The following is a 14326-nucleotide window of genomic DNA, read 5'->3' on the forward strand; positions in this document are numbered from 1 at the left end:
CCTTAGGAAACAAAAAATAAATAAACACACATCCGTGATCTTTCATCTGGCAAAAAATACAAAATTCCGCAATTTTTCAGATAGGAGCTTGAAACTTATATAGTAAGTTTTTCTGATACGCTGAATCTGATGGTGTGATTTTCATTAAATTTTTATTACTTTTAGAAGATTTTTCTCCCTTTTTACAAAAAGAAGGCAAACTTTCTCAGGCGCGTAACTTTTGATGGGCAAGACTAAACTTGATTAAACTTATATATTTGAAATTAGCATAAAAATGTGATTCTTTTGATGTATCTATTGGTATCAAATTTCCGTTTTTTACAGTTTCGGTTACTATTTAGACGGGTCACTCATAACTTACAGTTCGTTACCATGAACTGTTTAATTCGCGCACAGCTGTGATTGTAGTCCTGGTCAGGTTGAGCATGAATAATTATTTCTATTTCGGCTGATCTATTTCTATTTCGGCTGATCTGAAGTTTAATATAGCCTTTACTTTTCTTTGAAAAACTTCTTTTTCAGAAAGTTTTTTAGTTATACCACATACAAAAGATGCTAGAGGGGCTACTGTAAAAGGTGCTAAGAGTGTAAAATATCTTATAGAAATATAACAAATATTTCTTGAACCAAAACACACTCATATAAAAACGGCCGTCCAGCACTACTAGACCCCCCCCCCCCACTCCTGGTTTTATTATTTAACCTAATCAAATTGAAATATTTTGTAAGATTACGTTCTTCGTACCTTATATTTCAGCAATTTGTTTAATTCATTGATGGTGTCGGTGTCGATACCGCAATTTGTGGTGTCGACAGAACGTTCTTTTCCACATGATGATTGATTGAAATCACTTAAAAACCTGGAAAATAAATATTTTGCTTCAGAGTTAAGAGATATGATCGAAGAGCATAGACTGAATAATGCAGCCGTTTGTTCTTTTAAATGTTTTTAATTTAAGTTTATATTAAAGGGTCAAGGAAAAATAAATGGAAAGTGGACCATTCCAATCCCTTCACTAGTATTACCCGGTATAAGGTGGCTTTTGGCTGAATTACTAAAATAAAATAAAAAAAATCATCTTTGAAATCATGGACAGCGCAATCGCGCTGCCTAAGTAATGAACGATGTTGGCACAATGTATTATTTATTTTATTTTATTTTTTTCTCCATACCCAGGCACTTCGTATCGAAAGATTTGTCGTAGAAACTTCGGAAAGAACTCATTCGATCGGAAATTGGAGTGGCTAGTGCCCTTTTTAATAGTCAAAAGTGATTGAAGGGCAACTACCCCCCCCCCCCCACGCCCATCATTCCTCCAAACACATCTCATCAAAATTTTGAGGTAGCTATTTTGTTCAGCGTAGTTTATTTCCAGATAGAAAATATGTTTTTGAGGAGGACACTCACCCCCAACCCTCGGGGCAAGGGTTTTAAGTTATGTCCTGAGGGCATATAAGAACGATGTTAGCACAATATATTATTTATTTTTTTTTCTTTAGAGCAGGGCACTTCGTATCGAAAAAGTTGTCGTAGAAACTTCGAAAAGGGCTCATTCAATTGGAAACTGGAGTGACTTGTGGCCTTTTTAATAGTCGAAAGTGATTGGAAGGCAACTAACACCCCTTCCACGCCCACCATTGGGCTTAAAACCCCTAAGTCTTCCCAAGGCCAGAACATAATTTGCACTTTCCTGAAAAAAATACAAATGAATATGCATTGCCAGTTTAATATACACATACTGATATCTAGTAATCAAAATGTTAATATTATTTTATTTATTAAATTTATAAAAGTAAAAACATTTATATTTTTTTCAGTAAACTGCAAATTGTGTTCTGGCCTTGGGAAGACATAAGGGTTTAAAGCTCAACTTATATTAATTTCTGCTCATTTTGAGTTTGACTCGGTTATTTATTGTCATTTCTGTTCGTTTTGGGTTTCATTTATTTATCAATGAAGATTTGCGGTAGTTTCACGCTTGGTGGATTATTTGATTTTATTTTTGCTTAATTTTTGTTTAATGGAGTTCTTTACTTTTCTTTGAAAAACTTATTTTGTGAAAAAAGTTTTTTTTAATTATTTTAAAGATAAAAGGGTGGGATGGCCATGACATTTCAAATTTATTCAAGGACAAACTTTATGTCAAGATTCCTTGACACTTTCAATTTTTTTTTTTTTTTTTTTTTTTTTTTTTTTTTTTCTTAAGCGATTGCAAAATAAAAGTATTTCATAATTGTTTTCCCAAAAATCTCATCTTAAGAGTTCCAATCTTAAGAAAACCCGATTTACCTCTGAAAAGTCGAAATATTTACCGATATTAATAAGGCAATATCAAATAAAAATCTGTCGAAAACTCCAGGTCAAAATAACTCTACGACAAAATACAAAACCGGTCCTAATAATCTGATGGAGATGACACTAAAATGAAAGCGTGGGGTCATCAGGAAATTTAAAAAATATTCCAGGACAAATTTTATGTCAAGATCCCTTGACACTTTCATTTTTGGTATTAAAAATTGCAAAATAAAGCATTTTCATATTTTTTTCAAAAAAAAACTCATCTTCAGAGTTCTAATCTTTGGAAAATCCGATTTACCTCTGAAAAGCCAAAATACCTACCTATATTGATAATATAATATCAAATAAAAGGTAGGCCGAAATAAGTCATGTCAAAATAACTGTGCGTCAAAATGCAAAAACGGTCCTAAAATAATCGGACGGAGATGACACTAAAAAGGAAAGCGGGGGTCGATCAGAACATTTAAAAATTAATCGGGGATAAACTTTATGTCAAGATCCCTTGAAACTTTCATTTTTGGCCGTAAAAAATTGCAAAATAAAAGCATTTCCTAATTTTTCAACAACAAAAAAATTATTTTAAGAGTTATAATCTATGGAAAACCGAAATAAATGTGTAAAACCTAAATATTTAACGATATTGATAAGGCAATATCAAATAATAAGCATGCTGAAATAAGCTTTGCCAAAATAATTCTACGTCAAAATGCATAAAACGGTCCAAATTATTTAAATTATGTTTTTCATTCGTCTTTCCTTTAAAAAAAAAGAAGCTTAGTTTACAACTTATAATGCTTGTGAAACCACAATGAATTGTCGTTAGTCAGTTTAGCTGGTTTTTTTTTTTTTTTTAATTGGTTAAATTAAGCTCTCTTTTCTATTTGTAGATTTTGGCTATTTTAGCTTGTATCTGTTTTAGGCAAAATGTTTCATGAAGGACAATTATTAATCTGATTATTTGTTTCTAAATTAATGAATTTGTTAATTAGCTTGTTATTTCTAACAGTCAGAGCGCCAGATTCTGTATGTCGCTTATTTCGATTAGTACCCATGCCGGAAGGTACAAAAATGTCAAGGGTGGGTCCCAGGGTAGTCGGCCATGCTGAAAATGAATATCGTAGGGCGTATGTTCGCCGTTGGGGTGTTTCTGAGGTATAGGCAAATTTGGCCTATAATGGGGCTCGACGATTCCAATTTTTTTTCAGATAAGATTGGTCAAATCCAGCGTGTTCTTACATCAATCGAAACAAGAGACTTGGGGTGACACGAATATGATTTTTCTTTGCACAAAAAAAATAGTACACTTTTTACTGCACTTTAAAAAAAATTCAGATTTTTTTCAACAAATTTATAACAGAAAAGCTAAAACCTCGAAATTTTTCAAGATAAAGTAATTTTTTTATATTAAAAAAGAAAGCCCGTTTAATTCCGAACACATTGATCTAAAACAGTTTAACTTTATTGTGTCTGAGGGGTCTGCAACTTTTTTAGCGAGTGTACCCGATAATAGGAATTTTGTTTAGTAGCCTGCTACCTAGCGGGAAGTTTTTTTTTTCATCACGTGACAGCAGGTATAATTAATCATTGCTGGACAGATAGAAAGTCATTGACCCTGAGGTTATGATGTAATCTGTCAAAGTAAAGGTAAACACCAGCTAATTAGTGTTATTTAGGCAGATAAACAGTTATTTTATGAGACATGATCGGTTTGTTAGAACTATGGCTCAAAACATCGACTAGGGTGTAGTTTTTGGGTTCTTGGGTGTCAGTACCGGATAGCAAGTGATCTTGGTATCACGACGATTCAGAAAGGTCGTCCACGTTACTCTACACCTCATTTTGGTCAAGTCATTTAGGACATTTAGTCAAGGTGGTCCGTCACACAAACTCAGTGGTGATAAAGATAACTCTACCTAAGATAATCATGAAAATTGGTCAATGTGACAGATGGTGATTATTAGAGTGTTCACAATCATGTTTGACAATGCAAAACGGATACGTTTGTGATACGTCAAGTATCACAGTGCTTTTCAAGTGCTCTTTTGATACGTCAGCTACATTTTATTAGAGCTCTTTTCGTCCCTTCTTGGCTAGACGAAGCTCTTCAGGCTCATTTTATCTCAACTCAATTTTGTGGGAAGAATTCATACAATCAGATATTTAAGGAAGCATCTTCAATTCTTTTTCCAGCTTGAGCCTGGAGAGGACCCTTGCAAAGAAGTACCAGAATGCAGCTCTAGTAAAATGTAGGTGACGCATCAGTTTTGGATGGTCTAATAATTCATGGTTTACGTACTTTATCTTTTATCCACTCTTTTATTTTACAGACTCTGCGAAATCGTGAGAGAATATCCCACAAAGTATGCAGCGGCTGCCATTTGCACTGGCACCAAGTAAAAGATCCAGATTATCAGTCAACTACAGCAAGTGTTTGATTTGCCAGGATGTCACAGAAGATTTCCTCTGCAGGGTGAAGAATGTTGCAATCCTCGAAAAATGTGCATCACGACTGCGCAGTGATCACTCTGCCGACCTTGCAACTGAATTAGAAGACGTTGATAGTTTTTTTGCAAAACAATCCTAAATGGCATCTATCCTGTCGGAAGGATCTGTACAGACTTGTACCCAATCAGCGAGTGAACGAACCCAACACAAGCAGATCCTCAAGGTGCCTTTTTCACCAGAATTTGAATACCGACAGAAATGTGTCATTTGTGGAAAAACATAGAAGAAAGTTAGCGGACAGAAAGTACCGCTGATAAAAGTTGCTAAAAAATGCTAGGGAAGACAACATTTATGCAGCCACTACACAGCTCAGAGAAGAGTTAACGGATGTGTTCTTCCTTTTGGACAATGGCCTCGGCTGTAGTATTGACATACTAGCAAGTGATGTTCATTGCCACAACGTGTGCCTACTACAGTTTATGAAAAAGGCAAGTGCCCAGCCGGTGAAACAGACGTACGAGAAGTGCTTTTTGGACCTTATTAAGGAATACGAACAAGTTTTACTGAAAGGAAAGACGGTGAGACTCTGTCAACTGCACGCTTCATTTGTTTCAATCTTGTCTAGAAAAAAACCAAAAATCAGAAGAAACTATCGATCAAACCGCTTGAAAAGAAGACTTTTACAGCATTACGGAATTTTTCTGAGCGTCATTTTGCAGCAGGGGCATTCTGACATCTTTTTTCTTCGCGAGAAAATTTCTGCTGAGAGTTTAATCTTTGCAATGAACAGCGTTCAGCGACCCGTCCAAGAGGAGTTTGTGCGTGTGCGGTCCGAAGAAGATGGCAGCAGTAGTGATTTGAGCTATTTTCAAGATATCTTGCCGGTGGTGACAGCCCAATCCAGTGGCTCCGATGCAGAGTTTGACATTAGTTTGAAACAGCGCTTGGCCTTAAGGAACTCAGTCAAACCCGAACAAGTTTCAGTGAACGAAGACAGCAGATCACTTTCCGGCAGCCAAAGCACTGGATCGCAGGCTACATCGCGCCGGTGTAGCACTAGAAATAGTTCAGTGTTTGGCAACCAGGATAGAAATACACTCATTGCAGCCAAGATTTTGAAGCGAGCAATCACTGATCCGAAGCTAAACGCCAAAGCAGAAAACGTGCAAATAATACCCAACCAGATCTCCCAAATGATACCAAAAGAGCTCCTCAACTTTCTTGTTTACCTTCTTGAAGAAGAAGAACCGTGGGATTTGCAGCTTGGCCGGCGACTTTGAAATCCAAAGAAACAACATCAGCTACAATACACATCATTGACCTAATGTCCAAGATAAGGTCAAATCGGCCTGCCAGGTTTGAAACAGTCAAATCCTTCACGGAAAGATTGCTTCTATCGTTGCTGAATGATCTCCCAGTGGGTATTCCTGAAGTTCACATTGTCGCAGATCGGTACGACGGGCTGTTTGGGAAGCTCACGGACACCGAAGAATCGAGCTCCTTGAAATCAGCATGCAGACTCCGACGAGGTAAAGGGGAAAAACCTCCAGATTTCCGCTCCTAGCACAATTGAAGAAAAGGATGCTGTACTTGCACGCTCAGCGTCTAAAAGCCGGCTCCTCGAAATTTTGTATGAAATCTGGGAGCAGATGGGTGATCAGCTTCCGAATGCACTCAACCTTTTTCTCTCAGGTGGGCTCAAGGAGAGGTTCAAAGTGTCTCTGGTCAAGCGTGGCTGAAGTCCAACTTTACCAGAACACTGTGACTACGAGGAATGCTTGTCCTCCAGTCACGAAGAGGCTGACCAATGCCTTATGACACATGCCAAGTACGCTAGCCTTTACGTTTGTAGCATCGTTGTGCATGCCAACGACACAGACGTGGCAGTGGCCTGTGTTCATTTTTGAAGAGCTTCAAGCTGAGGGACTGAGAGATTTTTCTTAATGTTCCCGTCTTACATTATCCCAGTACACGAGCTGACGGATGGAGTCTACTTGTCCAAAGAGGAGCAGATTACGTTACCGTTCGTACACTGTCTGTCAGGGTGTGACACAACGAACTTTTTCGTCGGCGTCGGCAAAGCTTCTTTCTTAAACACCTCGGCGTCTCCAAATTTTGCCTCAAAAATGGTGTCTGTGACGGAGCGGATCAAAGATACAGAAGGTAAGCTTTCAGTCGACGCGTTGAGAGAAGTTTCTGTCCTATAAAAATCCCTGGTCATTGAAATGTACGATAAACAGACCGGATTCAATTCACTGGCCACTGTAAGGGCTTACATTTGGTGTCAGAAACAAGATGTGACAAGACTGCCACCTTCTGATGACACCTTCGAGCCATGCATACGAAGAGCCATATTCGCTACATGGATAATCTTGTCGTCAGTACAGACTCGGCCGAGCATTCCATATCCACTCCTCCATGGATGAAAGATGGCTGAAGGGGAAGTAAATGCGGTCGTCTCAAGCTGTAAAGAAGCATCAAGCCTGGAAGCTTATTGCAGATGCAAAAGTGGAAGATGCAGGAAAGACTGTAGCTACTCAAAAATGAAAGGATGCTGCAGCTAATGCTCCTGCCGTGGAACGAGGAAGGCATGCAGGGAGTCTGACCTTGCCCCATATGAATTCTCGGAAGAAGAAAATGAGGAAAATTTTGAAAGTTTTATTTGATATCTTTTAGTTTTAATGACAACAGGTCCCTAATCAGTTACTGTTACCCAATTTTACGGGCCGGCCGAATAAGACAACTCCAGTGTACCGACTGAATCCATCTGTGAAACAGAATTCTTTCATGTAGTAAATAGCTCAGTCGTATCAGTGGCAAATCAGGTCCCAAAAAGATAATTGCAGACCCCTTAGTACACCAGAAAATATATTCGTTCGTTCTAAAAAAAACCCTTTTTTTAGTCAAAATTTTTGTTTAAACCTATCTTTATTTTTAAGTAAAAGTTAAAAATTTTGAACAGTTAGAAAGTTTGAAGTATTCCTACTCTTTGAAGAAAAAATAAACTATGTCCATTTTCACGATACGGCTAGTGATCATTTCAGTGACACTACAAAAATATTCGCAGACCTTTTAAAAATAATAATAATTTACATATTTTTTTTTTTAGCTCAAATTGTGCGGAATTGAATGAACTTTCTTTTCTAATATGAAAAAAAGTTTTTTATCTTGAAGAAATTTCGAGTTTTGAGCCTTTCTTTGAGATATCGAATTTTACAGCACTTATTTTGAAACTGCAGTAGATAGAGAAATAAATTGTGTTTTTTTTTCTATTTAAAAATCATGTTCTTGTAAATCTAGATTTTCTCTTTCGATTGATATACATTACGCCAGATTCCTCATCCCAATAACTCGCAAAAAAATCCTGAGTCGTCGCACTTAGTTATAGGCTAAATTTGGCGTTTTTTGCCTATATCTCAGAAACGCCCCAACAGCGAACATGTGCCCTACGATATTCGTTTTCAGCATGGTTGACTACCATTGGATCCGTCCTTAGCAGTTTTGTACCTTCCGGCATGGGTGGGTGCACGATACAGAATCTGGCGCCTTGACTGTATGGATGGACTTCAGCGGTGTCACAAGCTGTAGTCAGATCTGCACCTTTGACTATACCTTCAATCCTGCCCTGTAGCCCGGTAGATTGTTTTTGTGTCGTAATTTCTTAAGGATTACGTTCTCACTAAAATATTCAAGGATGGGTATTATATACTTAAAAAAGGACCAAATACAACAGGAGAAAACACAAAAAGACAAGAAACACCAAAAAAACTTACTTAAAGGACACAATGGAAAAGGAAAGGAAAGAAAAGTAAAAAAAATAAAAAAATAAAAAATATATCAATTCGCTAAGTCGAAATGATGCTTTGCTTTGACTCTTTCTCAGAGAATGGTATAAATTTACTTAAAAAATGGAAAGTTTTTCTATTCATGGATGTTTCTGCTCTATTTTTCTCTCTAAGAAATATGTCTTTAAACATATCTAAAAACAAATGTATCTGACTTTTCCTCCGAGAATGGCATGAACTTGCTTAAAAAACCGGAGTTCGCTGTTTACAAATATTTCGGCTGCATTTTCTAATCTTAAAAATGTATCTTTAAATATATCTAAAAAAATTTATTTCGGCATTGTAATTTCGTAAGGTTTATGTTCTTTCCGAAACATTCAGGACCTAAAAGCGGAAAAGGGACAAAATACAACTGTACAAAATATAAAAAGAAGACAAATGTACAAAAAAGGAAGGGAAAGGAAAGGAATAGAAACTTTTTCTCAGATAATTGTGTAAACTTGCTTAAAAAATACAAAAAATTATGTATTTATGGATATTTTTGTCGTAATTTTCAGTCTCAAAACTTTGGGATCGTGATTTCTCAAGGTTCTTTGGATTTGGCTGATTTTCAAAAAAAGGGGAAAGACCCCTAAAAATTATAGAACCTTAATGAAAATCACACCATCATATTCAGTATATCAGAGAACCCTACTGTAGAAGTTTCAAGCTCATATCTACAAAATGTGGAATTTTGTATTTTTTGCCAGAAGAAAGATCACGGATGCGTGTTTATTTGTTTTTTTTCCCAGGGGTGATCATATCGACCCAGTGGTCCTAGAATATCGTAGGAGGGCTCATTGTAACGGAAATTAAATTTTCTAGTGCCCTTTTTAAGTGACCAACAAAAAATGGAGGGCAACTAGGCCCCTCCAACGATTATTTTTTTCCCAAAGTCACCCGATCAAAATTTTGAGATAGCCATTTTGTTCAGCATGGTCGAAAATATGATAAATATGTCTTTTAGGATGATCTAATCCCCCGAAGTCCCCAGGGGGAGGGCTAAAAGTTATGAACTTTACCGAATGTTAACATAATTATAGTATTGGTTATTGGGAAGTATACAGAAGTTTTCAGGGTTTTTTTTTCTGGTAGTGGGGGGGGGGGTCGGGGGTTATGTTGGAGGATCTGTTCATGAAGGAAGTTTTCATGGGGGAAGGGAAATTGCCATGAAGGGGGTGCCGGACTTGCCAGCATTATTTATTGGTTATTTGGAAGTATACAGACATTTTCAGGAAGGATTTTTTTCTGGAGGGGGGGGGGCTAGAGGAGGGGGTTTCTCTTGAGAATCTTTCAGTGGAGGATGTATCTTTGGGGTAAGGGACATTTCTATGAAGGGGGCGCCGAATTTCCAAGTATTATTTAAAAAAAACGATCAGAAATTAAATAAAAAAAAACAAGTTTTTTCAACTGAAAGTAAGGAGCAACATTAGAACTTAAAACAAACAGAAATTATTACTTATATGAGGGGGTTCTCCCCCAAGTCAATACCTCGCTCTTTACGCTACAGTTTTTTTTAGTGCTTTCAAAAGAGCTATCTATTCTAATTAAACGGCCTTTGTGGTTCAGGAGTTTGTGAATTAAAATTTTTTTAACTTTTAACGTAAAGAGCGTGGTATTGACTAAGGGGAGAATCCCCTCATATACGTAATAACATATACGTAATAAAAAAAAATAATAAAAAAAACAAGCGATACGGTTCAATAGTAATCGAACCTTTTAAAAACGGAATTTTGATGTCAATAAGTGTATCAAAAGAATGTGTTTATAATGCTGATTCTAAATATATAAATTTTATTAAGTTAAATATTACTCATCAAAGGCTACGAGCCTGAGAAAATTTACCCGATTTTTTAAAGAGGGAGGAAACATCCCCTACAAGTGAAAGAATTTTAATGAAAATCACGCCGTCAGATTCACCGTATCAGAAAACCCTATTACATAGGTTTCAAGCTCATATCTGCAAAAATCTGCAACTTTGTATTTTTTGCCAGAAGAAAAATATACGAATATAGAAGTTAGTTACGTAAGTTAATTTGTAAATTACGTCTTAACCAAATTTAGAGACATCCATTTAGCAAAAGATAAGTAAAATTTTTATGCAAATTTTGTTTACTTATTCAATGACGGTGAGCCAAAGTAAAAGCTGCATTAATTCAAAACGATCAGAAATTAAATAAAAAAAACAAGTTTTTTTAACTGAAAGTACGGAGCGACATTAAAACTTAAAACGAACAGAAATTATTCCGTATATGAAAGGAGTGTCCCCTCCTCAACGCTTCGCTGTTTACGCTAAACTTTGACTCTGTCTCACAACTTTATTTTTTAAAACAATAAAAAAACTTTAGCGTAAAGAGCGAAGCGTTGAGGAGGGGACAGCCCCTTTCATATACGAAATAATTTCTGTTCGTTTTAAGTTTTAATGTCGCTCCTTACTTTCAGTTTAAAAAACTTGTTTTTTTATTTAATTACCTTTAAAATCAATGATAGTTATGAAATTTACAATTTCCTTTCCTGAGCTTTAAGTTCAAAACAGGTCTTGTGAAATAAGAAATTGATCCATATTTTACCTATATTCAATATTTTTCCTATACTACTGATAAAATATAATAATTTAATGATTTAATATTTAGTGGATAGTTCGATGTGAATATCTAAATAATTTATATTATCTTTATTTTTCCTTCCTATAACCTTTAAAATCATATCTTTATCTATTTTTTTATATTTCTTTTCAAGATCAGCTGCTTTGGAATCCAAAGATTTAGGTGCAAATAGATCAACCATTTTACATTTAAAATCAATAACGATAACGATTTTCTTTCCCTTCTTGTTTTCTTTCTCTTTCTTTCCTTTCGAATTTCTCGTAATTAAGTTAGTTACGTTGTTAGGTAGTTAGGTTATTTAGATAGTTAAGTTAGTAAGGAAGTCAAGTTTGTTAGGTAGTAAAGTTAGTTATGTAGTTAAGTAAGTTCGTTAAGTAATTAGATTAGTTAAGCAAGTAAGTTAGTTAAGCAAATAAGTTAGTCAAGGAGGCACACTTGTGCCTCTATAAAGAGGCGACCCACCACAATTTTAAGCGATTTCAGGTCCTAGAGGTCGCAGAGAGACGGCGGTAATCGTGTTTTGTAGCCCAAGCTCAAACTAAGAAACTTGCAAAATTTCATCCTCCTCCGACTTTATCTTCATGGGGAAAACAGGGCCGGAAGTTTGGACCCTCCCACCACAGCCCCCCTTTAACGTTGTCCGATTGGGCTGAAATTTAGAGGTTAAGCTTTCTTAGGGCCTGGGAGCTTATCCTCGAAATTTCAGCTCAATCCGATCACTCCTTCCCTGTTTTCAAAATACCAAATATAGCCACTTAAAATTCATCATCATTTCTTTTTTTTTCTTAGCCACGCCTACAGGCCACAGTTGGCAACGGATCCGGTTGAATGAGGACTCATTCGAAGCAGAATTTGACCTGTTAGGACCTTTTGATATTTTCAGACCGAAAAAATTATCCCCCGAATTTACATTTACGAAAAACCTCGTTTTCCTATATTAGCCCATGTTAATTTTTCCCACCACAACCCCCCTTTAACGTTGTCTGATCGGGCTGAAATTTAGAGGATAAGCTTTTCTGGGGCCTGGGACTTATCCTCGAAATTTCAGCTCAATCTGATCACTCCTTCCCTGTTTTCCAAAAACCAAATATCAAGTTTTTTGGGACTTTGCTTGCGGCGAAAATAGCTTCCATTTACTAAAAAACAATTACAATTGTGTCTGTTTAGTCTAGCGATTGATACTCCAGACTGTCAGGCGGAAAACCCGGGTTCGATTCACTGTCAGAGCAACTTTTTTATATACTGAATTTAAACTTTAAAAAGAAACTCAGTTTCTTTTTTAAATTATTTGAAAAAAATTACGTTTTCTAAAGAGTTAAAGAGGCTGAGTTACAAGGTCGACCCTTGAGTAATAAACTGTACAAAAACGTGCAGAAATTATTTGAAAAAACTACGTTTTCTAAAGAGTTAAAGAGGCTGAGTTACAAGGTCGAACCTTAAAACGTACAGGGATTAGGAGGCACAGTTGGGGGGCTGCCGCCCCCAAACCCCCACTTTCGCAGCCTTTAAATAAAAAAAAGTTCTTTAAACTGAAAGTAAGGAGCGACATTAAATCTTAAAACGAACAGAAATTATTCCGTATATGAAAGGGGCTGTGCCCTCCTCAACGCCTCGCTCTTTACGCTAAAGTTTGACTTTCTCACAACTCTTTTTTTAAACAATAAAAACTTTAGCGTAAAGAGCGAGGCGTTGAGGAGGACACAGCCCCTTTCATATACGGAATAATTTCTGTTCGCTTTAAGATTTAATGTCGCTCCTTACTTTCAGTTTAAAAAACTTTTTTTTTATTTAAAGGCTGCGAAAGCGGGGGTTTGGAGGCGGCAGCCCCAACTGTGCCTCCTAATCCCTGTACGTTTTAAGGTTCGAACTTGTAACTCAGCCTCTTTAACTCTTTAGAAAACGTAGTTTTTTTTCAAATAATTAGGTAGCTAAGTTAGCTAGTTAGGTTAGCTAGGTAGTTAAGTACTTTATCTATTAGAATTTTATACTAAATATATGAATCAAATAGTAGCACCTATTAAAGTATATTATTTTAAATCTTTGAATAGCCAATCACTTAATAAACATCTCCCAGCACCTCATTGGCCTTTTAGACTATTAATTTGCTGAAATTCGGGTAGTGGTAAAACCAATTTACTTTTCAATTTACTTTCAAATACAAAAGAAGATATTAATGCAGAAAATGGATAAATTAAATATGTTGCAAACCCAAAAAATGGTGCAGATGTAGTTAATTTTTCAACGTTATTGGTATACTCAAAGGGTTTATGCAGTTATCTGAACGTTTAGAAAATTTAGAAAATGTTATAATAAATATACTTGAAAAAGACCCAGACGAAGCATTTCAAAAGAGAATGAAAGGAAGGTTGAAGTAAAATAAATAATATTAGATTTTGTAGTAAATAAAATAATTCACTAATAAATAAAAAGTTTCATTGAGTATACAATTTATCTATCCCCTTTTCAAAAAAGAATATTAAAGAAAGCTTTAAGGCTAAACAAAAATGTCAAATTTGTTTAAATCACCGCAGAAAAATGAATAAAATAGAAAAATTTAAGAAAGAAAAGAATGGATGTGATATTGATGTTTCGCACGAACAGCTGATCCAAAATAGAGGATTTTTACCGTTTTTAATACCTTTAGCTGTTGCACTTTTGAAAAGCTGCTATAACAAGTGGTGCTGCAGCCTTAGGAACGTATGCAGGTAAATAAGTTGCTGATAAAATTACTGGTAACTTTCGTGGAGCTTTCAAATTACCTAGCGCTACACAAAAAGTTAGAGAAGCTTTAAGACTTCCAGGTAAACAGAAAATCATTGGAATGGGATACGATGGAGTTCCTAAGAAACATGGAAGACCTAAAAAAGTTGTTGAAAACGTTGAATGTCCTAAAAGACGTGGAAGACCTAAAACACTTGTTGATACTGCAGTTTTACCCCCTTATCCAAAACAACGAGAATCACATAAAAAAAAAAATCAAAAGATGCCCTTAACAAATATTCACATAAGTGCTGAATTAAACCCCTTTCATCGCTTCAATCAATAAATCAATTTATTTACTGCGCCGTAATATTATAAAAATAGCAGTGGCATTGTCAACAATTATCAACATCTAATTAAAGCACTAAAAACAATTAACTATGTACAATTAT

At 35.8% G+C, this 14326-nt stretch overlaps 1 protein-coding gene and 1 pseudogene across 1 annotated transcript in view; one reads left to right on the forward strand and one right to left on the reverse strand.

The window, feature by feature from the left end:
• Positions 1 to 14326, reverse strand: part of Liprin-beta (liprin-beta 1) — a 622086-nt gene that overhangs the window by 474073 nt on the left and 133687 nt on the right. The window lies entirely within an intron of this gene.
• Positions 6069 to 7170, forward strand: LOC148955025 (uncharacterized; annotated as a pseudogene).

The sequence above is a fragment of the Artemia sp. Qi Xiang Cuo genome, chromosome 2 (assembly GCF_049724085.1).
Source record: "Artemia sp. Qi Xiang Cuo chromosome 2, ASM4972408v1, whole genome shotgun sequence".
In the NCBI taxonomy this organism is placed as follows: Eukaryota; Metazoa; Arthropoda; class Branchiopoda; order Anostraca; family Artemiidae; genus Artemia; species Artemia sp. Qi Xiang Cuo.